Source organism: Octodon degus, unplaced genomic scaffold (genome assembly GCF_000260255.1).
Source record: "Octodon degus isolate 3935 unplaced genomic scaffold, OctDeg1.0 scaffold00023, whole genome shotgun sequence".
Classification (NCBI taxonomy): Eukaryota; Metazoa; Chordata; class Mammalia; order Rodentia; family Octodontidae; genus Octodon; species Octodon degus.
Genome location: NW_004524599.1, coordinates 17,572,196 through 17,594,174, shown reverse-complemented (window position 1 = coordinate 17,594,174; position 21,979 = coordinate 17,572,196).

Below are 21,979 nucleotides of genomic sequence, written 5' to 3'. Positions count from 1 at the left end.
TCCAGAAGTTAGTCAACATGTTAGCTGACCAATAAGCACTATCAGCCCTGGTAAATGGCAAAGTGGCAACACAGCCGTGGAAATGACATTTCTACCTAGCAAAGGCATAAAAGGACTTACCTGTGACCCGGTAATCTCACTTCTGCGAACTTGCTTTACTGATTCTCTTGCATAAGGGTATGATGACATATGGACAACGTGATCTGCTCAATCCCTGTTCACTAGACTAAAAGACCAGCCGCCATGCGCGAGCCCAGCGCAGAGGGCCCGGCTGGATAAGCCCCGGCGCGTCCACCGGAGCCCCAGGCAGCTCTCGAGAAGGCCCCTGGACGCCAAGGAGAAACCAAGAGCACACATCGCGAAATAGAAATACAGCAGCAATGCATCTTGCATCGAGGGATTTAAAAAGAAGAAGGAAAATAAGAATCTTCAGAAACTTTTTAAATTGTGGGGACATTGGGGCTGTGAGAAGAAAAAAAAATGGCAATTTGTAAGAATTTCTTTCCGTTGTGAATACATACGAGCTTGCGCCTCCTGGCGGAAGTAGTCGGTGTAGCCCCACTAGAAGGCAGATGGCGCTCTCTGCTATTGAAACCACCTTGCTGTTTTGCCTACTCAAACCACAAGATGTAAGTTAAAAGAAAAAGAAAATCTTCAAGCCCTTTACCCTGATTTTTCAATAAAGATCTCTTAAGTGTAGGTGACACTGGTTTCCAAGACGGTTTTAGAGGTTATCTGGTCAAAATCTGGTTTCTCAGTCTTTCACCATTGTATAACCCTGCTGACCTTTTCTAAATTCTGCAAAATTTGGGGAATTCTCCTAGGAGCTCATCTGGTAAATCTGGGCATGTGGCAAAGTAACCTTCCGATTTAGGGCTGGAAGTCCCTGGCTTCGGGAGCTAGCACGGGGGTTTCCTCTGACTTCTCTCCCACTGTGCGCCAGTGCGACAGCTGTCCTGTCGCATGTCGCCCATCCAGATAACGCAGAAACAGAGCGGAAGTGAGAAAACAACAGCGCGGGGGGGCCGGGCGGGCGTGCAGGCCACTGTCCGCGGAGGGGGCGGAGCAGCCCCGCCCCGCCCCACGCGGCCCCGCCCCACTCCACGCGGCCCTTGCCAACACCAGCCCCCACGCGGCTCCCAGCCCTCGCCCCAGCAGGCCGCTGCCTAACTCTGCTCCTGCCGCAGACGGCCCGCAAAGGAGCACACACCTCCGGCTTCCCATTGAAGCCCACGGCCCTCTGCGGGAAGGGATGGGCTCCGCTGGGTTTGCCTGGGCCCTGGAAGAGACTGATGGAAAATTGGGGTTTTTGTCCTCCAATTTATCTTCCTAAATTCATTGGCCTTTTCCTTCCCTTGGCTTCGGTTCTTCTGTTTTCCTTTGCTAAATAAAAAGACAAAGGCACAAAAGGTTTAAATATAAAAAGCTAGACACTTTAGTTTTTTCCAAAACAGATAATATTTGTGTCCAACTATTTATTTAGGACCTTCTGGAGACAGCACTAGGTTACAGAAAGAGCTGTTTTAGCTTTTTTGAGACAGGATCTCGCTAGACAGTTGAGGCTGCCGTTGAGCTCACGTTGTAGCCCACGCTGGCCTCCAGCTTGCAAAGACCTTCCTGCCTCAGCCTCTTAAGTTCTGGAGTTACGAGCTGTAAGAAAAGGCAAGTAACTGGGAGAAGAGAGGCGGGAGGAGAAGCAGCCAAGTGGGGCATCCGGCAGGGGCTCCCTGGCTGGCTGCGAGGCCACCCATCACCGGGCCAGCGCCGTTTTCTCTGTGCCAGGAAAATGCTGCCACAGAGCACAGCTCCCACAGCAGGGCCCTGGCGCTTTGGCAGGTGTGGTGGGGCGGCTGGGGTCTGGGAGTGCCATTCACCACAGCCTCAGGGAGGGAGCAGGTGAGCTGAGCTTGCGTCCTCAAGGTGGACAATGCATGTGACCCCAAGGAACAGACACACCGAGGGATGCGGCCAGGCTGGGCCTCTGCTCCTGCAGTCAGTCACAGCGTGTCCTCAGAGCCCGGGCCATCTCCCGTGTCACTGCGCACCCCTCATCCACAAGTCCCAGCCACCTGGTGCCTTGTTTGTGCTGAGAAATCCTACAGTCCTGAGGCCCTCTGCTCCTGCGGCCCTCGTGCCTTCCTGGGAAAGGGGGCTCGTCCGGGGTCTCCCAGCCCAGCTTGAGCATTGAGGTTCTGTGAGTCTCTCCACACACGAGTGTGGGGCCCTTCTGCATGCAGGCTGAGTCACAAGCATGTGAGCACGCGCGCACGCGTGTGTGTGTGTGTGTGTGAGAGAGAGAGAGAAGTGGAGAGGGGTGTTGGCAGGGTGAGCAGGCACTGGGGTGCGCAGGCACACATATGTTGACATGCATTTGTGTGTGGAAACACATGGGTCTGAGCATGCAGACTGTGTGTATGTGTATGAGTTGTGTGTATTGCTTACATGAATGTGTTAGTGGCAGCATTTAAGGGACGGCGCATGTGGGGGTAGATTGGCTCACAGAATCTGCTAAGTGTTTGTGGCTGTGGTGCATGAATGCGAGCGAGTGTGTGTGTGTGTCGGCTTCATTCTCGTGGGTCAGGCCAAGGATATTTGGCTGCGGGAGTGCGCACTGGCTATGAGAGCAAGTTCAAGTGAGTGTGTGTGCGTGTGTGTATGTGTGTGTGTGTGTGTGTGTGTGTGGTGTAAGAGAGACAGAGACAGACAGACAGACAGAGAGATCTTTGGTCTCAGGTTGAACAGAGCCAACGTCTTTAAATGAAGCATTTCTTTTTCCTTGACTCAAGACCTCGGAGTTCTGACGGAACTCTCCAGAAGAACTTACCTTTGGGCAGATATGGCCCAGAACCAGGCAAGAAAGGTTTCAGCCCCACAGAATTTGGCAGGAAACTGTGAGCAAGTAATTAGGAAAGTTGGGCAACACGACACCATAGGTCAGGGAGACGAACCTGTTCACTCCTGTCAGCAGTGGGAACACTGGTTGGCTCCCCGGGTCACTGGCCCGAGGGCAGGGGGCTGGGTGTGTGTGCCTTGGTGGCTGCAGAATGACGTCCCAGGAAGAGGTTTGGGAGCATATGTTGAGTGACCTTCATGGAAATGTCCCATACTGCAGACTTTAGCAAAAAGCTACACGCAAATCCTAGAGCTGTCTCCTGCCCCGGGAACCTTGCCTGGGGCAGAACATGACCGCCTCCCCGCAAAGCACAAGAGCACATGCAGCAGCGTGTCCACAGTGACGCTCTCGGCCGGGGTCTGCGAGGTCCCAGAACACCTGCCAAGGCTCAGTGTGAAATGGGGAGGCGAGGCTGTGTCCCGGTGACACAGGACCCACAGCAGTGCACCTGGCCGTCTGGATAAAGCGCGAAACCCAGGCCATAGGCTGCGCTTGGCTGGCAGGCTCACTCCATCGCGCTCTGCCCTTCCCTGGATCATTTATGCCCCAAATGAACAAAAAGAAGGGGCAACACTCCGAGGTGCTCTGAGCAAGAGGAATCTACCGTCTGCTCTTCATTTAAGTCGCTGCTTTTATTTGGTTAGTAAACCTAAGTGGACGATATGTTCTGGGCCACTACTGAGAAGACAGGTCAGGGACAGATATCCCTGGTGCTAGCAGTAGAAGCTACTCTCTCTGCACTCCTCCTAAGGCAGATACTAGCTGGGGGCTTCCGGCTTTCACCTAATACCCAATAATTAGGATCAATTTCATTTCTAAAGATCTATGCCCCAGCCACCGCCAGAACCTCCAGATGATGGCTTGGAGGGAACCTGCGAAGTCCAGGCACACAGCGGGCACCAGGGAGGTGGTGGTGGCTGTCGTTACCTAACCACAGTCGGACGCCATTTCCAGTTGTGACAGAACCAGGTGGGGCTCCCCTTATCTCCTGGCACCTAGCGCACTGCCCAGCAGCTGACAGAGGCTGGACAACAACCTTGTGGTTCTTTTTTCACATCCAGAGGTGTCTGACACCAGGCCTCAAGTTGGTCATAGTAAAAGCGGACAATGAGCATCAGCAGGGCTAAGGGACCGCCTCCCTCTGCTACAGCCATGCTGGGGCTTTTCTCAAACCTGGTGCTGTCTGCTGCTCCACGTGTGGCACTGGCTGCCTGAGAACTGTGGCAGGAGACAGGCAGGCTGCAAGATTGCAGCAGGGCATTTAGGAGACTGACATCGGTCCCTCAGGGCCCGGCGGGGCTCAAGCCCCCATGCGTTGCTGCCCAGGCGCCTCCTGAAGTGCCTGTGTGTGGCAACTGAGGGTGAGATGCTTATCAGCGCACTGGGAAAGGCACCATCAAAGGGACGTCGCCATGAGCTGCTTTCCCCCTTGGCAGGTGAGCTGCTTTCCCCCCTTGGCAGGTGACCCTATGGCTCCGCGGCCCACGCCGAGTGGCGTTGCTCCCTGTGGTGGGCGGCGACCCTGTTGTGGGCAATCACCAGAAGGAACAGCAGACAAAACGGGAAGTGGTCCCTAACATGCGCAGAAAGAGGAGAAAAGGCATGTGAGAGTCCCTGAATGTGAGACCGGGTGAGGAAGCGCTGCGCTGTCCACTGTGCGCCGCCCTCTCCTCAGGGCTGCGGCCTGGGCAGACGCCCTGCGCTGCAGTTGGGATGAGAGACCCCAAAAGCAGACCTTACCAGACGGGGGCACGGGAGGCCTGGAAGGGCCGCCTCCCCCTCTGCTCTGCCTTCCCTGGCTTCGTTCACCTCCTGATGCTCTGCCCTGCTGTGATATGTGGCTGTCTCGCCACAGGCCAAAAGCCACAGTGTCCAAGACCAGGACTAAAGCTACAAGCCGATCAGCCTTCTTTTTCTTATGTGTTGAATCTCTCCGTGCTCATTACAGGGCTGAAGAGCTGACTGACGCATCCGATGCACGCTGTGTACCAGACAGCCACCACAGAGTCTCTCCCAAGGGGAGTACCCTCCCAGGGCCCACGCCAACTAGTGTGCCCAGCGCATGGCCCAGGGAGGCCAGGCAGCAGGGACAGCCTCCCAACTTCACCTTCAAGTTTAATAACACTTCCTTGTCATGAGGACAGAAAAAGGGCCCAGAAAGGACCTTTCCCTGGAAGGACTTTTCCCCACTGTCCAGAAGAGCACAAATAGCACCCTCGAGGGAAAGGACTTCCTCCCTGCAGGGTGTTAAACACAGCCCGTTCCCACTCATGCTTGGGCAGGATCTGTGGCCTTCGGCACAGTGGGAGCCCTCACTGTCAAGGGCTCCCCAGCACTTAGGTCCAAGGAGCCAGAAGCTCAGAGGTGTTTGCTGGGAGATTTTTCTACTGCATGTGCTGCCCAAGCGAGCATGTGGTGGCGAGACGTTTGATGAGTGTAGGAGGACAAGCTGGACCTCAGAGTGGGGGGGGCTGAAGCTGTTTCCAAAGTGCATCTTTGTTATCAACACACGCGAGGCCACAGGCCGCCCTGGCCCTGACCCTGGGCATGCTGAGCTGGCCACTGAGACCAGGCGTGGGGCGCACACCTGTAATCCCCGCGCTGGGGAGGCTGAAAACAGGAGGATTGCTACAAGTCCAAGCTGCATAGCGAGACCCTGTATCAAATGCATTAAAAAACAAAAAACAAAACACTCGAGAAAGGTAGTTATTTGTCTTGAATTCTTTTGCAGTGCTGATGATTAAACTCGGGGCGTCCACATGAACAGCACCCCAATTGCTTTCCAACGTCTTATTCAGGACAGTGTCTTGCTTTGTTGTACACGAGAGGCTCGAGGGTTTTAGTCCTGCCTCAGCTTCCCACAGTGCAGCACTGCAGGGCTACACTACAGCACCAATGGAAACATCTTCCTACCAGATACAACCTCAAATTAAATCATGAGGAGCTGGCTTTCTCCGGGATCAGCGGATCTTAGGAACGTCCGTCTACTGGCGTCATTGGCACACCGCTGTGCTCTCTCAAGGGCTCCACACCGCAGCTTCTTGTGCTCACGGCGTTCACTCGCAGCCCTCCTCTCTTCTTGCAGCCACTTGTAAACATACGACACACACGGCAGAAAAAAAATCAGTGGCTGGAGGAGCGTGCACGCAGCGGGACAAGGCCGCGCCTGCCTCCACCCTCTGCGCAGAGCACGCATGCGCCTTCCCTGTCTGCATAGGGCCCCGGATGCACAGCGGCCCCTAGCACCAGCAAGCAGGCTGCGTGAGCCTGGGGAGTGAATCATGTCGAGCGAATCCCACAGGTTTCAGGGAAGCAGCTCAGACGAACTGCATGGGATCAGCGGGCGGAGGCCCTGGGCAGACCCCAGCAGCTGTAAAACAGATGAGCCCATCCAGATGTGAGTTACAGCTGGGTATGGTGACACGCACCTGAGACCCCTGCTACCAGGAGGCTGAGGCCGGAGGACTGCTGTGAGTTTGAGACCAGCCTGAGCTACATATTGTAGTGAGTTTTCAAGAGCAGCCTGGCCTACATGGTGCAGCCTTGTCTCAAAAGGATCAGAACAATTTTAAAAAATAATTAAAAACAAACATCTCATGCAGCTCAGCAGCAGAGCACGTGTTGCCTGGCACGGGGCACCAGGTTCCATCTTCGCAGTCCCCTCAAAATCATAGTTGTCAAACCTTGTGAGCTTCCTCGATCAGCAGCTTCCCTTTCCACGGGTTCTGTCATCCCAGGCCAACCATGTCCCTGGACTATGGAGCAGAAAGCTCCAGAAATAAATGCTCAAGCTGCTTAAATAAATCTCACATCACAAACCTACAACAGTACCCTGTTACCATTGTTCTGCTTTAGTATTATTTATTCTTGCTGATTTCTCACTGTGCCTGATTTACAATGTTGAATTTTACCAGGAATTTGAAGCCACAAGAAAGTGCACAGGGGTCATCCCCGGTGTCCCAGAACTTGGGAGGTATCCCCAAGGAAAAGGCGGGGTGGACTGTGGCGGTGGGCTTGGGTGCCTTGGCCACATCTGCAAACACTGTTTCACATGGTGGGAGGGATCCTGTTCCCTGACAGCTTGGCTCATTCTTGAGCAGCAGACCTACTTGGGGACAACACAGGGGCTCTTGTCCCCAGCCATGTCACCCCCAGGGGTGCTTTGCCAGTCACAGCACTGCTTCCCCCAGTTTGGAGAAGAACTCACTAACCCACGAGTCTGCAGGACAAAGGTCCAGCTTAGGGGAGCCAGGCCACTGGGGCATCTGGGATCCCAGGGCTTTCAGCTCCTGACAGGAGGACGATCACATCCCTGCTGCCACCACTTCCTTCTCCCCCTCCTACACACACACACACACACACACACACACACACACACACACACACACACACATGCACGCACAGGCACATGCGTGTGAGCACAAAACCACTTCCAAAACATTTTTTTTTTTCAAAACACTCATCTTGTATAATCTTAAAAAACAAATCCTCTGGACACAGCCCGTGAGTAGCAGGGCACTGCCACCCAAGTGTGATTCTGAAGTGCATTTAGTGAAAAACACATTACCAAGAAGATAACAAAAGCACGTGCACTCCTGCCGCCCAGCCCAGGGCCGCGTGCTTGCTCCATGACGTGATAATTCTGCAGCTCTGTGGAGATGACTTCCTACACTGAAAGAGCACATTTTTTCTTTGAACTCATAAAAAGACCCTTGGGCAATTTCAAAGGCTGCACCAAGTGTTTGCAAGGAGTGAAGACGCTCCCAAGGGGCTTGGCTTGTGCAGACTCTCCAAGGCGCGGGGAGGACAGGCTCAAAGTCGGTCTCCCAGCTTCGCCAGTGGGAGGAGGTGCTCTGCTCCTCGGGACAGACTTCTGGAAACTCGGGCAAGACGACCAGAAGGAGCGCAGCGCTGTCGTCTCCATCCACTACAGCTGGCCAGGAAGGGATAAGGATGGAGGAGACCTGAGTCCTGCCAACCAGGTAAGCTCTGGAAGCTGAGTCCCCTCCACAGGGCCCTGCTGTCCCTCCAGGGCACAAAGCAGGCAGTAACTTTTCTCAGGAAGAAGGAAGGACAGGGCGCACAGGGGGGCATGGAGCTTTGATGGCAGTAGATACCTGGTCAGGGGTCCTCGGGGACCCTACCTGGGGCAGTGAGCCTGGGCTCCACCCCCACGTGCTACTCGGTGAGTAGCCTGTGCTGACTTGACTGTCCCTGTCCCTGTCGCTGGAATCTAGGGGCAGCTAAGGGCTGCAATGCTTGTGTGACTCCCATGGTCAATCCAGATTGTGTGTGTGTGTGTGTGTGTGTGTGTGTGTGTGTGTGAGAGAGAGAGAGAGAGAGAGAGAGAGAGAGAGAGAGAGAGAGAGAGACATGATTATTTAAAAGTGGTTTTCATTTGCTGTCCTTTGAGGGCAAAAGATTGACAAAGGTGCAAGAATGACAGCCAGGAAGACCTGCCTGTGCCCATTAGCACAGCGACAGCTTCCATGGCTGCTAGCCTGGCTCCCGGCCCCCAGAGCCCACGGGACAAATTCACTGGCTTTCTGGGGGTACCCCACGTGGGTCAGCACAGCGAGCCCCAGTCTTTCCCCCACAAATGCCAAGTCTGTCCAGGTACACACCAAGGGCCGAGAAAGTGCGTGCTCTCAAGTGCGCGTGTGACTGGTGGGAACGTACACGCTCACCATGATCTGAGGCACACGGGACTCTGAATGCCAGCGCATTGCCCAGGGTGGGAAAGGCCCTGGGTTCAATCCTGGGCATGGCCAACCCAGAAACAGACCCAGGGAAACATGTTAGCCTTCTGCAGAATCTCTACTCCAAACCCCAGGCGAGGCCAGAAAGTCCTGCCTGCCCTCTTGTTCCTAAAGGGCTGGAATTGTGTTGTGTGGAGTTGCCTCACGGAAGTCCATGGCAACTCTGCCTGTGGAGCCCAGACAAAGTGGGGAGCGCCCAGAATGGACAGATGGAGCCGGGGAACCCACACAGGAACAATGAAGTGTGTGTTCTTCCAGGACGGGTTACACCCTCTCCCAGCTCATAAAGGCTTTTTATATAACTCCACTCAGGCGGTACCTGGGCGGGCAGCCGCAGGAGGTCTCACACCCTGGCAGCAGAGCCCTTGGCAGCCTGGCTGCCACCTCCCATACCTAGGGCTGTCTCGCCCTGTGCCACGCCCTCCACCCAGCTCCACAGGCCCAGCTGTGGCCCAGGACCCTCACCGGGCATTGCTTGTCCAGACCTGGGCTTCAGGCTTCCATGGGCCGCGGGGAAAGAGGGGAGGGGGCGGCACCTCTGATGGGAGCAGGTCCCTCAGGAGCCCCAGGGCAAGCAGGCCACTTTGAGAATCCTGGCATCCTACACAGGAGTGTTCTCCTAGCCAGGAGCAAGGCAGGTCCGGGCGCCAGCATCCCGACCACCTCCAAATGCTGCAGCGACCCTGGGTTGAGGAAGTAAAATGCACCAAGACACCCAGGAGCCCCTCTGTGGGCGGGGCCTTCTGCACGTGCCAGGGCTTTGTGGGGCAGCGGGTCTGGGCCCCACCCCAGTGTTCAAAACAAAGACAAGGAGTGGGAGGGAGAAGAAGGAGGAAGGCCCAGGCTGCTCCCAGGAGAGGTGAAATTACCACACTCCATCCTTCACAGTTAGTAGCCAAGAATCGCCAGCGCCCCTCTGAACCTGTGGGCCCCTGTGCTCCATGTTGCTCCAGGTAAGCAGCAGTCTCTGCCCTGGGCGTCACACCTATGGCAAATCAGAGGGCAAGGGTGGCCCAAGCTGGACACTGAGCCCCTGGCCAGGCCAACACAAAGGTCAGGAAGAATCAAGGCTCCTGTGTCTGAAAAGCCAGGGCCCAAGAAAGGCCAGCTCGGGGGCCTCTAGTCAGAGCAGGCTTGCCACACCCGGCCCGTGGGCAGCCATTGCGAGCCTCTGGCAGTTCTCTGAGCCACCATGGCCCCCGTGCCTTGTCGTGAGGTCTCTCTGAGGCTCCTGCACCTGCATCTGAGGCCATGACCCCTTCCTGGGATAGCTTGGGGGTGGCGCCCTGCCCATCCTGAACCCCCAGGCCACTTGGGCTGAGGAGCCTCTGCTTTGGGGAATAGCAGCAGCCCCCTCCCCTCTACTTGCCCCTTTGACTCTGGTGGGGTGCACGACCCCTCGCAGATTTCCAGCGGGCCTGGCTAAAGGCCGCTGTGGATGGCATACCATAGTTGCTCCCAGAGCCCAGCTGCCCCTCCCGGGCAGAGGCTGCTGTGTTGTCCCCACCTACCTGCCTGCACACACCAAAGGCCAACACGCACAGAGGCGCTGTGCAGCCCCCAGCATGTGAAGCCCTCTCAGGGGCAGACAGCCAAGCAAGCCCCAGCCTCCTGCAGAGCCAGGGAAACTCGCACAGCCTGTACCTCTCTGGACCTCGGCTGTCTGTGACAGGCACCTTTGGAGTTAAAGATGGATGAGACCAAAATATAAAACAAGGGAGTTCACGGGCTCCTTAGCCCGCCCTCCCTAGCCTTCCTTTGGCCACCATAGGGGAACAAAACACCAACGCAGACCCAAGCGGGTACCGTGATGCCTTCCCTCCTCTCTCCCTCATGAGCTAGAGTTATACTATAAGGGCCCAGTTATGAAGCCCACGCGGTATATGCGCGGCAAACCCAGTGGGCAGGCTCACTGTGTAAGCAGCCCTGAAGATTTTTTTAATTTTTTATTCATTTTATTGAGAAAAAGGATAAAATAGCAATGAAACAGTTTTAAAACATGTTAGTAGCAGGCAGCCAAAACAAGCTTTTTGCCCGGCAAACAGCTTGCTTTGCTGCTTGAACTCGTTGATGGGGAGGGTGCACTTCTACCTTATTGACAGTAGATGGCGACAGAGCTCCATCCGAGTCTCTGAAGACTGTCGCTAAAAAGGGAAACGGAAAAAAGCAAGGAGAGGAAGGGAGAGGAGATGAAGGGAACCAAGGGAACGGAGGAGTGGAGAGGTCAGAAATCTCTGCTGTTAATGAATTCTTAGAAAGGGAAGAAATAAGACCACTACTTTCCGTCTTTGGAACTGAGCTCCAGTTCCAGGTCACTGAGAATCAGGAGGACGAAACAGAAAAGCACTCTGACCTCTACATTTGCAACAGGTAGGGAGGAGCTACAGAATCCACCCCAGCCGGCCATAAGCCCAGCTGCAGCACCACTGACTCCGCTGAGTCTAAAATGAGCGGCCAGCGCTGTTCTCAAGGGGTTCCCCGCAGGTGCTGAGGGGCTGGGAAGCCGCGGCAGGCTGGCTAGGGCAGAGTCGACCTCGTGACCAGCCCCTGCTTCTATTCCAGAGCCCTCCTTCTGCTTCAAACCAGTGCAGCAGAGTGAAGCCAGGCGCTCATGAAAATTCCTGTCCTACTGGGGAAGCCAGATCCATTGCCTTGGAGCTCATGGGCAGGCGCGCGCGCACGCACACACACGCGCACACGCACACACACACACACACACACACACACGCACACACACAGAGGAAAACTGGAAGAGCAGCCAAGCAGCACCCACCCCTGCCGCTGCCTCCACAACTCCCACCCCACCCGAGAAGCTAGGAGATAAGGCTCCTCCAGCGGGGGAAACGGAGACTCCCAAAGCGCCTGCCGGGCCCCGCCTCTCCATCCGTGTTAATTCCCAGCACCTTCAGTGTGTGAACCAGCAAATGTTATATAAACGATTTACCATTTTCAAGGTGCGATAACATCAGACCCGAGGCAGATAAAGGGCTTTGGTGAAACTCAATGCCCCAGGTTTGGGGGCAGCTGAGGCTTCTCTTCTTGCCTCTCCAGGGGCCTCGGCCCCTGTTTATCTCTTCCTCTCTCCCTGGGGCACTGGGGGCCATTCTCACCGATCCCTCCCACCCACACCTCCTCATTCTCCTCCTGAGCCAGTCCCCAAGGGCTTCAGATCCCGTGTTTTCCCAAATTCTGCTTTCCTGCTTTGTAACTTAAAATCCAACCCCATCATGCAGAAAAGCAAATGTGTTGGTGGAGAAAAGCACAATTCCCTTACCCACAGATCCATTCACTCTGCATTTTCTGACAGTCTTCCTCCCCAGGAGCCGCTGGGCTTAGCAGGCCACATTTGGCAGAGCCTCTCTCCTGGCCCTGGGAGGTGAGACTTCCATCCTGGGCATCCGCCTGGCTCCCAGGGTCTGCTTGGCATCCCAGAAGAAGCTCTGTGGCACTCCTGGGGCCCCAGTGCCCAAAACGCAAAAACAGAAACCTGTGTCTTTGCCCCCCACCAAAGCCGCCCAAGACTCTGTGTGCGGCAGCAGACCACAGACACTACATCAAGATTAGGGGGTTTCTTTTGCCAACTTTCATAGCTCCCCTTCTTCTACAGCTTAGTGAAAGGGTTTCTATAGAAACTGCTCTATCCAGGCAGGTGGGCCAGGGCAGGTGCTCTGGGAAGATCCATCCTCCTGTCCCGCACCTGGCATAGCCCTGTACATCGCAGGCCCTGCTTCCAGTCCAGGGGTCTAAGGCATCCTGCAACTGGCAGGTCCCGTCAGCAGGGGCTGCTCAGGGTGTGAGATGACCACTAAAGGTCAGTATGAGTTTTAGGGACCACTTCTTCCTCTCCTGCTCCTCTCCTCCTTCCTGTGTCTCTTCTTCCTCCACTTCCTCTTCCTCCTCCTCTCTCTCATTCACTATTTATAACCCTGGATTGCAGTCCTTCCCTCTTCTCAAAAGCTTTCCCACATCTACCTCCTCTCATGGAGGACTCTCTTGGGAAAGTCCCTCTTTAACACTTAAATTATATGAGAGACAGATGTTCACCTCTCTCCTATAAAGGTAAACTGAGGCACCATGCCCTCAGGCTGGCCCAATGCTGCAGCATGAACCAGGAGCCCCTGGAAGCCTCTCGGTCACAAATGCCTGACCTCCGTTGGGACAGGTCTCATGCTGTCAGGTTTTGCTTGGCAAACCTGGTTGTCCCTTTCACTGAAGTAACTGGAGGTGCTTTTCCCTAGGCCTCCTGCCTACCTTGCATCGTGGGTATTATTTTAGATGTGCTCAGAAAGCAAACTGGCCTTCCACAGCGTGCAAGGCACGTGGGCAGAAGCTGGACTGGTGGGCAGTATTTGTGGGGACACCCACGCTCTTGCAGATCTGGAGAGGATGGGAAGCTGTGCTGGTCAAGCCCCAGGTCCCCTCCAGGCACCGCCTTCTACTGCCCAGGTGGCTGAGCCTGCCCCTCCCGGCACACTGGCTGCCAGTGGAAAGACAGGAGCTGAGGCCTTTGACTGTGTGGACTGCCCTGCTCCCAGCTTGGGACAGCACAGACCCTGCATGCCCACAGCCAGTGATGGGAAGGGTGGGAACAACGTTCAGCCCCAGTCCCTAGAGAAGACAGCATGCCCCCAAGCAGTGGAGCTTGTGCAGCTTTGATTTATTTATTTATTTATTTATTTATTTTTGTACAGGATCTACGGGGTACAGGGTCTACAGGATCTCACTACATAGATTGGACTCGTAGTGATTCTCCTGTTTTCAGCCTCTCAAGTGTTGGGATTACAGGCGCACACCACCAGGCCGTCTCAATCGCTGTCTCAGCACTCCCCAGGGGCAGGCAGGCAAGGCAGGATCGAACCCCGACTGTTGCGCTCTGCCTAAGCAGGTACTTTAGTCTGCTGAGCTATTGGGCAGCCTTGTGCAGCTTTGAAAGAAAAAGAAAGAAAACAAAAAGGAAGGCTGGGATATATGCAGTAAGAGAGCACAGGGCCCAGGTTCAATCTTCAGTAGCCCAGAAGGAGAGACAGACAGACAGACAGACAGACAGACAGACAGACAGACAGACAGAGAGGAAGGAGGAGGAGAATGGTTGGAAAAGAAGAGAGGAAAGCAAAGGGAACAGGAGGGAAGAAAAAAGAAAAAGAGGGAAAAAGAGGGGTTGAACAATAGTAACCCAATTTCGCCCTCCAGATAAAACAATTTAGCAAGCAGAGCCCACCCTGAGGGGCCCTTAATGAGGGGGACTCTGGAGCAGTGTTGGGCCGGAGACCAAGGGGGCTCCATGCAAAATCCCCTTCAGACTTTTTTGCCTCTTAAAATTATTAGTAAGTTTTTTGATCTACGAGGGAGTTAATGACCAGAGAAAGTGGTATCGATCAAAGCTCCACGCCAGGTTCTCTTCAAGAATTCAAACCTCTTTTTCATTTTATTTTAATTTACTTTTAACTGATACAAAAAGACATGAGAGCTCTTTGCATTACCAGGGGCATCTGGTACGTGTATCCGTTGTTCAGGCATCCTCTGCGCTCCTTTCGGACCCCACCTCCCTCTTCTCCTCCGCCTCCTCGCCCATCACATGCGCCTGACTTAGAATTATTGACATAATCTGAAATGGCTAGAAATGGCACTGGGGAGTGTGAGCTGAATCCCTGGGCCACACACCAGACCGCATCAACACTGCCGAAGAGGGAGAATAAATTAGGCATCACCCCAGTGCAGACACTTGCAATACTTGCTTGTCTGTGGATAAAACCAAAAGCTGTGGTCATACTGCTAGGCAGACCTGGCCATATCAGAGAATTCTGTTTTGAAAGGGAGGCTGCCAAGCACACTCGAATCCAGCCCTGGCCCTGCATTTCGTGTCCCTGATCTCCGTGGACGCCTGCTGGCTTCCACACACCTCCTTGGGAAATGCCTGGCATGGCAGAAAGCACCGCGCAATTGTCCTTCCACCGGGTCTCCACAGCCCGTCTATGGCATCTGATAATGGAACTTCCCAGGACTCAGCAGAGCTCTGGAGACACCATCCAGAGAGCCCGAGTGCAGAAGAGTGCGGGGGTAAACAGCAAGAAAACGGGGTTTGCTTTATGCCACTTAATGTGCCACATGGGGAAATTCAAACTTTGTCAAATATAGGAGAAATGTGGGAGACTATTTACAAGCTTCATTTAAGCTAAAGGAAATGTTATTATAGTATATTAACACCTCCTTTTTAATTAATTAATTAATTAATTAATTAATTTCTTAATGTGTGTGTGTAGAACTAGGGTCAAACCTCAGGCCTCATCCACACCAGGCAAGCGCTTTGTCTGAGAACTATACTGTCGTCCAGTCCTTAGGTTAAGTGATCCAAAGACAACCGGAAACTGCCTTGACCAGGAGGTGTGGGGCCCTAGAGCCAGAGCCCATTCCAGAAAAGACAGTTGGCATCCATGGCAGTGGTGTTTACTAGAAAACCAACCTGCTTCCAGCCGGCACAGCCCATGTGTCATGACAGAATGAGCCGAGTGGCAGCCTGGATCCTGGGGGCGGAGCCCTGGGCTCCACCGCCGCCCGCCCGCGCCTGCCTGCCTGCCTGCCATGGCGTTTTCCCAGCCGCTGGTCTGCCTGCCTTTGGACCGGTTTCTTACCCAAACAAAGAAGCCGAACAAATAATCTTTGATAGTGTATGCTCATAAAGAAAGACAATGAAAACTACTATGGTGTGTTTCTTCAGACGGCGCTGGTACTCTGTGGAATTGCTACACAGAATTGCTACACAGAAAAGCAAAACAGTCCGGCCCCTACCAGCTGGGCCAACTGCCAGAACTCAGGGACTTCTCCCAACCTGTTTCTCTGGGCAAGTGACTCAGTTTCCCCCTTTGAAGTCACAGTGCATCTGCTTACTGTCTTCTTGGGATGACAGAGAGCTACATAAGAATGAACACCCTCGTCAACCAGGATCACGTCTGGGCATCCAGCTCCCTAGGAAGGTGCCACTTAGGGCAATCTGGTCTGGGCCTGCTTCGCAGTTGGGACAGCCGACAGTGTGAGTTTCTGTGTTCGGGGCAGGAGGAGAGTTCCCGCAGGCTGCAGTTCTGCACCTGGGGTTGGGTGATGCACAGTTCGGAAAGGGCCATGTGACGGTGACCTGTGCTCAGGAACAGGGCTGGCAAACCGGCCGCCTTGGCCTGCACAGGAAGCACGGCGGCGAGGCAGACTAAACACAGGCCCTGCTCTGACCATGTGCATGGCGGGGCCAGGCCCTTCCCGCAGCAGTGCTTGAGGCAGGCCAGATGAACAGTCCGCCCCCTCCTGAGGAGAAGCAGAGCAGCCCCCACTGCTGCCTAGGCTGATGGGGGCTAGGGTACCCCAAAGAACTCTGTGCTGGGCCTCAGGACAGGGCACCCCCAGGCTGCCCTGTTCTCCCTAGCTGTCCTTTGGTGGCCAAGTGGGGGCTCCTGCCCTAGGCCTGGCCTGAGATCTTGGTGAGCCCCAGACCAAGGGCCTTGGAGGAGCTGAGGCCCAGCTTCCAGGAGCAGGCCCTGGGGAAGGGCAGACCAGACTTTACTCACCACCACAGCAGCCCTCTCTGTCATGGGCCCACTCGCTTCTGTGAGCTTCAGTTTCCCTCCTGGTGACTCCAGTGCCAGGACTTGATGCCATCAGAAGTCTCAGCAGGCCCTCCGGTGACCCACCTGAATTGAAGCCAGCCCTCTGCAGTGGCTCCTCCCTGCCTCCTTTGCCCAAGCTCTGTGAGGACAAAGAAGGGGGACACGTCCTCTGCCTGGGGTCTGAGCTTCCTAAGCTTTGAAGTCCGGAGCGGAGCCTGTGAAAGTTGGGGGTGGGGGAGGCGTGGGGGGAGGGAGTGCAGCAATGGCGAGGCGGAGCAAGGGCTCTCCCTTATCTACTGTTCCAGGCCACACTGGGGATGGGGCGAGGGCAGCAACAGCAGAGCCTGCAGCGAGCAGGGGCCTCAGTCAGGCAGACATCCTGAGTATCACAAGCACAGCGTTTCCCTGAGCATTACAAGACTGCCCTGCAGTCAAGCTTGCCTTCCGTAATCCTCTTCCCGAGCCTGCACACAGAGGCCTGGCACCAGCGGTGTCCTCTGAAGCCGGTGCCCAGCGCCCAGCTCCATCCCGCCAGCCACATTTACTGGGTAAGGGGTCAGTGAGTGTGTCCCAGGCCTGAGCTGCACCTCTAGTTCCTCAATTTTAACGTCTAAAATGGAGACGGCATCACTGATGACATCTAGTAATCTTACATCCTGTTAGTGGCACCCAAATAAATGTGTGAGCTTTACTGGAAACAGCATCTTAGGTCCAAGGAGGCAGAGCAAAGGAAGGGGCAGGGGCGCCGGTCCTGCCTGCTAAGTTGCCTTTACTCCGATGTCAGGTCTGATTACAGCTGCAAGGTCAGGGGCCTTGGAGGCTGGCCTGGAATGGTGACTCACAGCAGCAGACAGAATGACAACACGCGTGTTCCCGGCGTCTTGGCCGTCTTTTTTTATTGTGATTATTAGTGGCTGTACATAGCAAACAGACTCACCTTTCAGATATATTCACGCTCTGCCCCAAACCAAAGTAAAAGCAAAGCCCTCCCGTCGACGGGGTGGTGGAGATGCCGGTTCCCGCGGGGTGGGGGGTGCTGTCCAGCTGGCGGGGCGTTTGGTCAAAGTCAGTTCCAGAGCTGAAGGTGCATTTAGTGAAGTTCCAGCACCTGGACTCCATCTCAGCACTGGAAAAAAGAAAAGTCAGTTATGGATTTCTGCTGCCCTGTTTTGTAGTGTGGTTCTAGCCACAGCTGGTGCTAAGGGAAACCCTAGCGGGCTCCGTGTGCGCCGGAGGAGCAGGCTCCGCGCTTCGCGTTCGTTTGCGTCGGTGTGTTTGGCGGTCACTCGCCTATTCGCACTGGTCTCTTCTTCCCGCTTTCCTTCCAAGCTAACTAGCACTTATCTGGGCGGGCGTGCCTGTCCCGCGGGCCGCATTCGCGCAGCGTAAACACCAGCGGCGGCCTCCGGTGGCCCCGTGTCCTCCAGCGCCCCTCCGGGTGCTCTCGCACCAGCCGCTGCCCCCGACCTGCTTTCTCCACTGGTTGTTTGGAGGCTCAGCTTTGTGGAACTAGGACTAAGGAGTGGTTAAGGAACAGAAGTACACTTTCCTGGAAACCAGCAGTCTTCATTTGCAAGTTTTATTGGCAGACCTGGCTGCCAGTGAGTGCATTCCTTGGCGTCTCCCCGAACTAACACTTCCCCGATGAAGGGCCTCACCTTTTCGGTGCCTTCGGTCCATTGAAAGGGCAGCCTGGGAAGAATGTGTGGTAGGGCTCAGAGTCCTAGGCCCAGGTCACCGCCATCTCCAGGGACAAGAACGTCCCGGGCAGTGCCTGGGTGGGAGTCCGTGTCTCCCTCCACCACCACCACCCCGGGGACATCGGGGAGGTGAGCTCTGCTGCGCGCGGAGACTAGGGGCCGGACTCTGGGGAGCCCTCAACAGCGCAGGCCTTCCCAGGACCCCTGCCCCGGGCTCGGAGGCCAAGTTGAGAGGGCCCAGGAGCCCGAAGCCCCGGCGAGCGGGGTCGCAGCGGCGGCGGCAGGGGGCGCTCGGAGCTCGCGCAGCGCCCTCGGTCCCCGGCCCGGAGGCGCCAGGTGGCGTGGGGTCTGGGCGGCCGGCCGGAGCGCCGGCCCCGAGACCTGCGGCTTTCACTACTTCGCTTCTTTCTGCATTCGCCGGGCAGGGGCGGAAAGGCGGAAAGGGTGGGAAGGGCGCGGGTGCCTACTACGCCGAAGGCTGCGCGCCCCGCGTGGAGCCCTGCATCCCGGACAGTCGGGACCACGGACGCCGAGGCCGGGCAGGAAGAGGCTCTCCGCACCCCTGGTGCCTGGTATGGGCGGGTGGTCGGGGCCAGGCCTGCCCTGCAAGGGGCGGCCGAACTCGACCCCGGCCGTAGCTGCCTCCCGAGAACAGAGCCCGCAGCCCAGGCGCGGGGTGCAGAGAGCGCTCTCGGCAGCGCCGGGTCCTCTGCTTGCGCAGCCCGGGCCTGGGCACCGGCTGCCCAGGGCTCGCACTGTGCACCCGCGATGCAAGGTGGCCACGAAACTGCATGGGGAGAAGCTCGGGGGCCCTGTCAATTTCCGGTCATCCACGCCTGGCGAAACTGCTTATCACAGTTTTTGTGAAAGGTGAAGGTCGGCTCCGCCCACGAAAAGAGCGCTGCGCTTCGGGGGCAGGCAGAGGCTGATGCCACCACGCACACGGCGTGGCCCCTTCTTATGCTGCCTTAACCCCGAGGGCCACATGCGTGGGGTGACGAGGACGCCACCGACAAGGCCATTCTCTCCCGCGCATCTGCCACCAGGGGTCTTGGGGACTTGGAGGATAGGTAGCAAATTACCCTATCACACAAGCTCGGCGAAGACAGTCCCTTCTGCGAGGGCAACTGCCCGATCAGGTCGGCTGCCTAGATGGCCAAGTGGGCCATTTTGTCTGCACAACGATTGGAAACGAATGCTCTTTTCGTTTGTTGCAGGAATTCTTTTCCCACGAAGGAGGCTAAGTTGGGTGCTGAGAATCCCAGAGAAGGTGGACATCCTTCGGATCCCTGAGTTGTGGCCCGGAGGCTGGGCCCCTGCCGACTCCCGCTGCTGAAAAGTCACAGGACGACAAATGCTACCTGTGTCCTGACGGCTGGATAACGAATAACGGGCAGTGACACTGGGGTCTACACCGGCGAGGCCAAATGGAGAAAGAAGCCGATTATCTAAATAGTTCAAAGATTCCCCGCGGTTCTGGGGCAGATGTTGCCCACACATCCCAGTGAGAAGTGCCCCCTCGCACTTCAGGGACAGTGGCAGGGGTCAGAGCTGCCCTCGGGCGGCTGTGCAGACTCAGAACTCCTGTCCCAAGGGCACACTGGGCACCAGTGTCCAACAGCTCGGCTTTCAGGGAGTAAGCCCTCGTGTCACTGGGGCCCAGGGGTACGTGGAGGCTTCTGCGAGTTCTGAGAAGACACGCTCGCTGTAGGAGTGACTTCCTGGGCTCTGAGGTCCACAGCCTAGCTCTTACTCCTTTATGTGACAAACAGATTGTCGATGTGGTGGCCCATGCCTGTAATTCTGGCACTTACGGAGCTGAGGCAGGGGGATTTCAAGTTTGAGGCCAGTGAGGATTATATAGTGAGTTAAGGTTGGCGTGGACTACATGGGGAGAACCTGGCTCAGAAAGAAAGAGAGAGAGAGAGAGAGAGAGAGAGAGAGAGAGAGAGAGAGAATTTTCTTTAGGTTTCTGGTCAAAACACAGTCCCTCGCATGCCCTCCCCAATCCCCGAATTTCCTGCGATGCTGTCCCGCCTCCTTTCCCGGAGGGGCCTGGAGAGGATTTGTTTGAAACCGGGTGTCGTCAGGCCCCCTCCTGAGAGAGGAGCCTTTGGTGGCCCTGGGAATGGGCTGTAACCGGCGGTCCGATGGGGGAGGGGAGGAGGGCGGGGCTGGCTGCTACAGCTCTACCACCCCCACCCCCAAGGTGGCCCGCGGCCTCAGCTGCAGTCTGGAAGTGTCAGGCCGGAGCTGAGGGGTCCGAGGGGCCCTGCCGGGAATCAAAACATGCAGGGAAGGCAGATGCCAGCACTACCCGCCCGGCCACAGAAAAAAGGGCTCGGAAATGTCACCCTGAAAATAAAAAATGTACCTTTCTGTTCCCCAAAAGATTTCACGTTTGCATCATCTTGAGTCTTCAAACAACACCAGTAACAACTATGCTAACATAACCAAGTGCTCGAGATACCGCGAACGGTTTACTGGAGGTGTGCTTCCGAGTAAGCTTATAAAACACAAATGTAAATATCTTTTCCTGGCGAATATCCAGCACTAAACCAGTGGAAAGTTGATCTGTATAAAACTGCACCCCTCTGTATTTTCCCGCATGCCAGATAGTAATTACACAACGGCAGTTTTTATGGTCCAAGCCTGGAGTTCAGGCGCATAGTGACTCGAACCCTGGCTTACCCTGGGTCTGCGTGGCATGGCGGGAGGCCAGGACAGGAGGGGTGGTGGCAGCCCGCACACCACCAGAGGAAAGACCCCGCCGCCCGGTTCTCACACGCAGAAAACAAACGCCTTGTTAAAAGCTGCTCATCTCGGCAGCTGCTAGCAGCTAGACACAGTTTAAAGTCGGAATCCACCAAATGCTAAGGTGTTTGGGGAAATCACTTTTTATTGTCCTCCCTGCCTAGGCCAAACCTTGCTTAAAGCGCCCGCTAAGGGAGCCCCAGAGAGGACTGGGGTGCAGTTTTCCAGTCTGGGGCTTCACCACGTTCCCAACACACTGAGCACCAAGCTGACACAGCCCCCGGTATTTCTCCCAGGGATGCAGCCTGGGAGAAACCTGGGAAAGGGGTCTCCAAGGACCCAAGAGGACGGCAGGCCCGAGGCAATGGCCTGGGGACTTGGAACTTCCGGGCAGCCCTTCCCCCAGAGCGAACTGCCGAAAACACCCAGCTTCCTCCTGCCTGGACGTCCACGTCCATGTTGGATATAATGTGTGCATTCTAAGTTCCAGGGACCCGGAGCTGGGCCGCGGCGGAAGTTAATATCCTGAAATCTAACAGCCAAGCTGTCTTTCTAATTTTTGTGCAGAAAGAGAGATGAAAGGGGGGGACCTAAGTGGGGGAGCCAAAGTTACAGATCCTCAGACATCGGAGGAGGGAGGCAGAAACGCCAGGCACACACCACAGTCCCCCAAACTCGCCATTTCCCTGAGTTCTAGAAAAGGACCCTGGTACAGCTCTAGGAGGGTCTTTTCCAGAAGGGCCAGGTGCAGCATGGGCTGCGGGCGAGGGGAGGCTCTCCTTGGGCTCCTCTGCCTCCGTTTCCCTTCTCCACCCACCGCGGTTACCCGGAGACCGCCGCCCTAGCGTGGTGGAGGAATTGGGGCTGTGAGGCGCCTGTCCGTACCCTGAGTCCCAGCTGCCTGCAGGTGCAAGTCTGGCCCCCCCCCTCCCTCCGCGCTCCCGTTATCGCTGGGAGGAGATTGACTGGGGCTGCCTTAAGCTCTTGGAGTATTTATTTGTTTGTCCTCGCACCTGCTAATGTCGCCAAAAGAGGAGCCTGGCCGAGGTGGGGACCCTGCAGGTTTCCACCCCGGCGCTGAGGCCCTGGAGTGCAGGGAGCACAGAACTCCTGGGTGTGAGGTGCGGATGTCCCCTGCCTCTGCAGGGGCAGGAAGCTTCCCAAGAGGTGAGGTGTGGCGGCAGCACCTTCACCCCGCTGGCGATGCCGTGGCTGTGTCCGCGCCCTCGGAGTCGCGCCCTTTGTAACAGAGTTGAGTTCGGAACGGGGAGAACCTGGGGT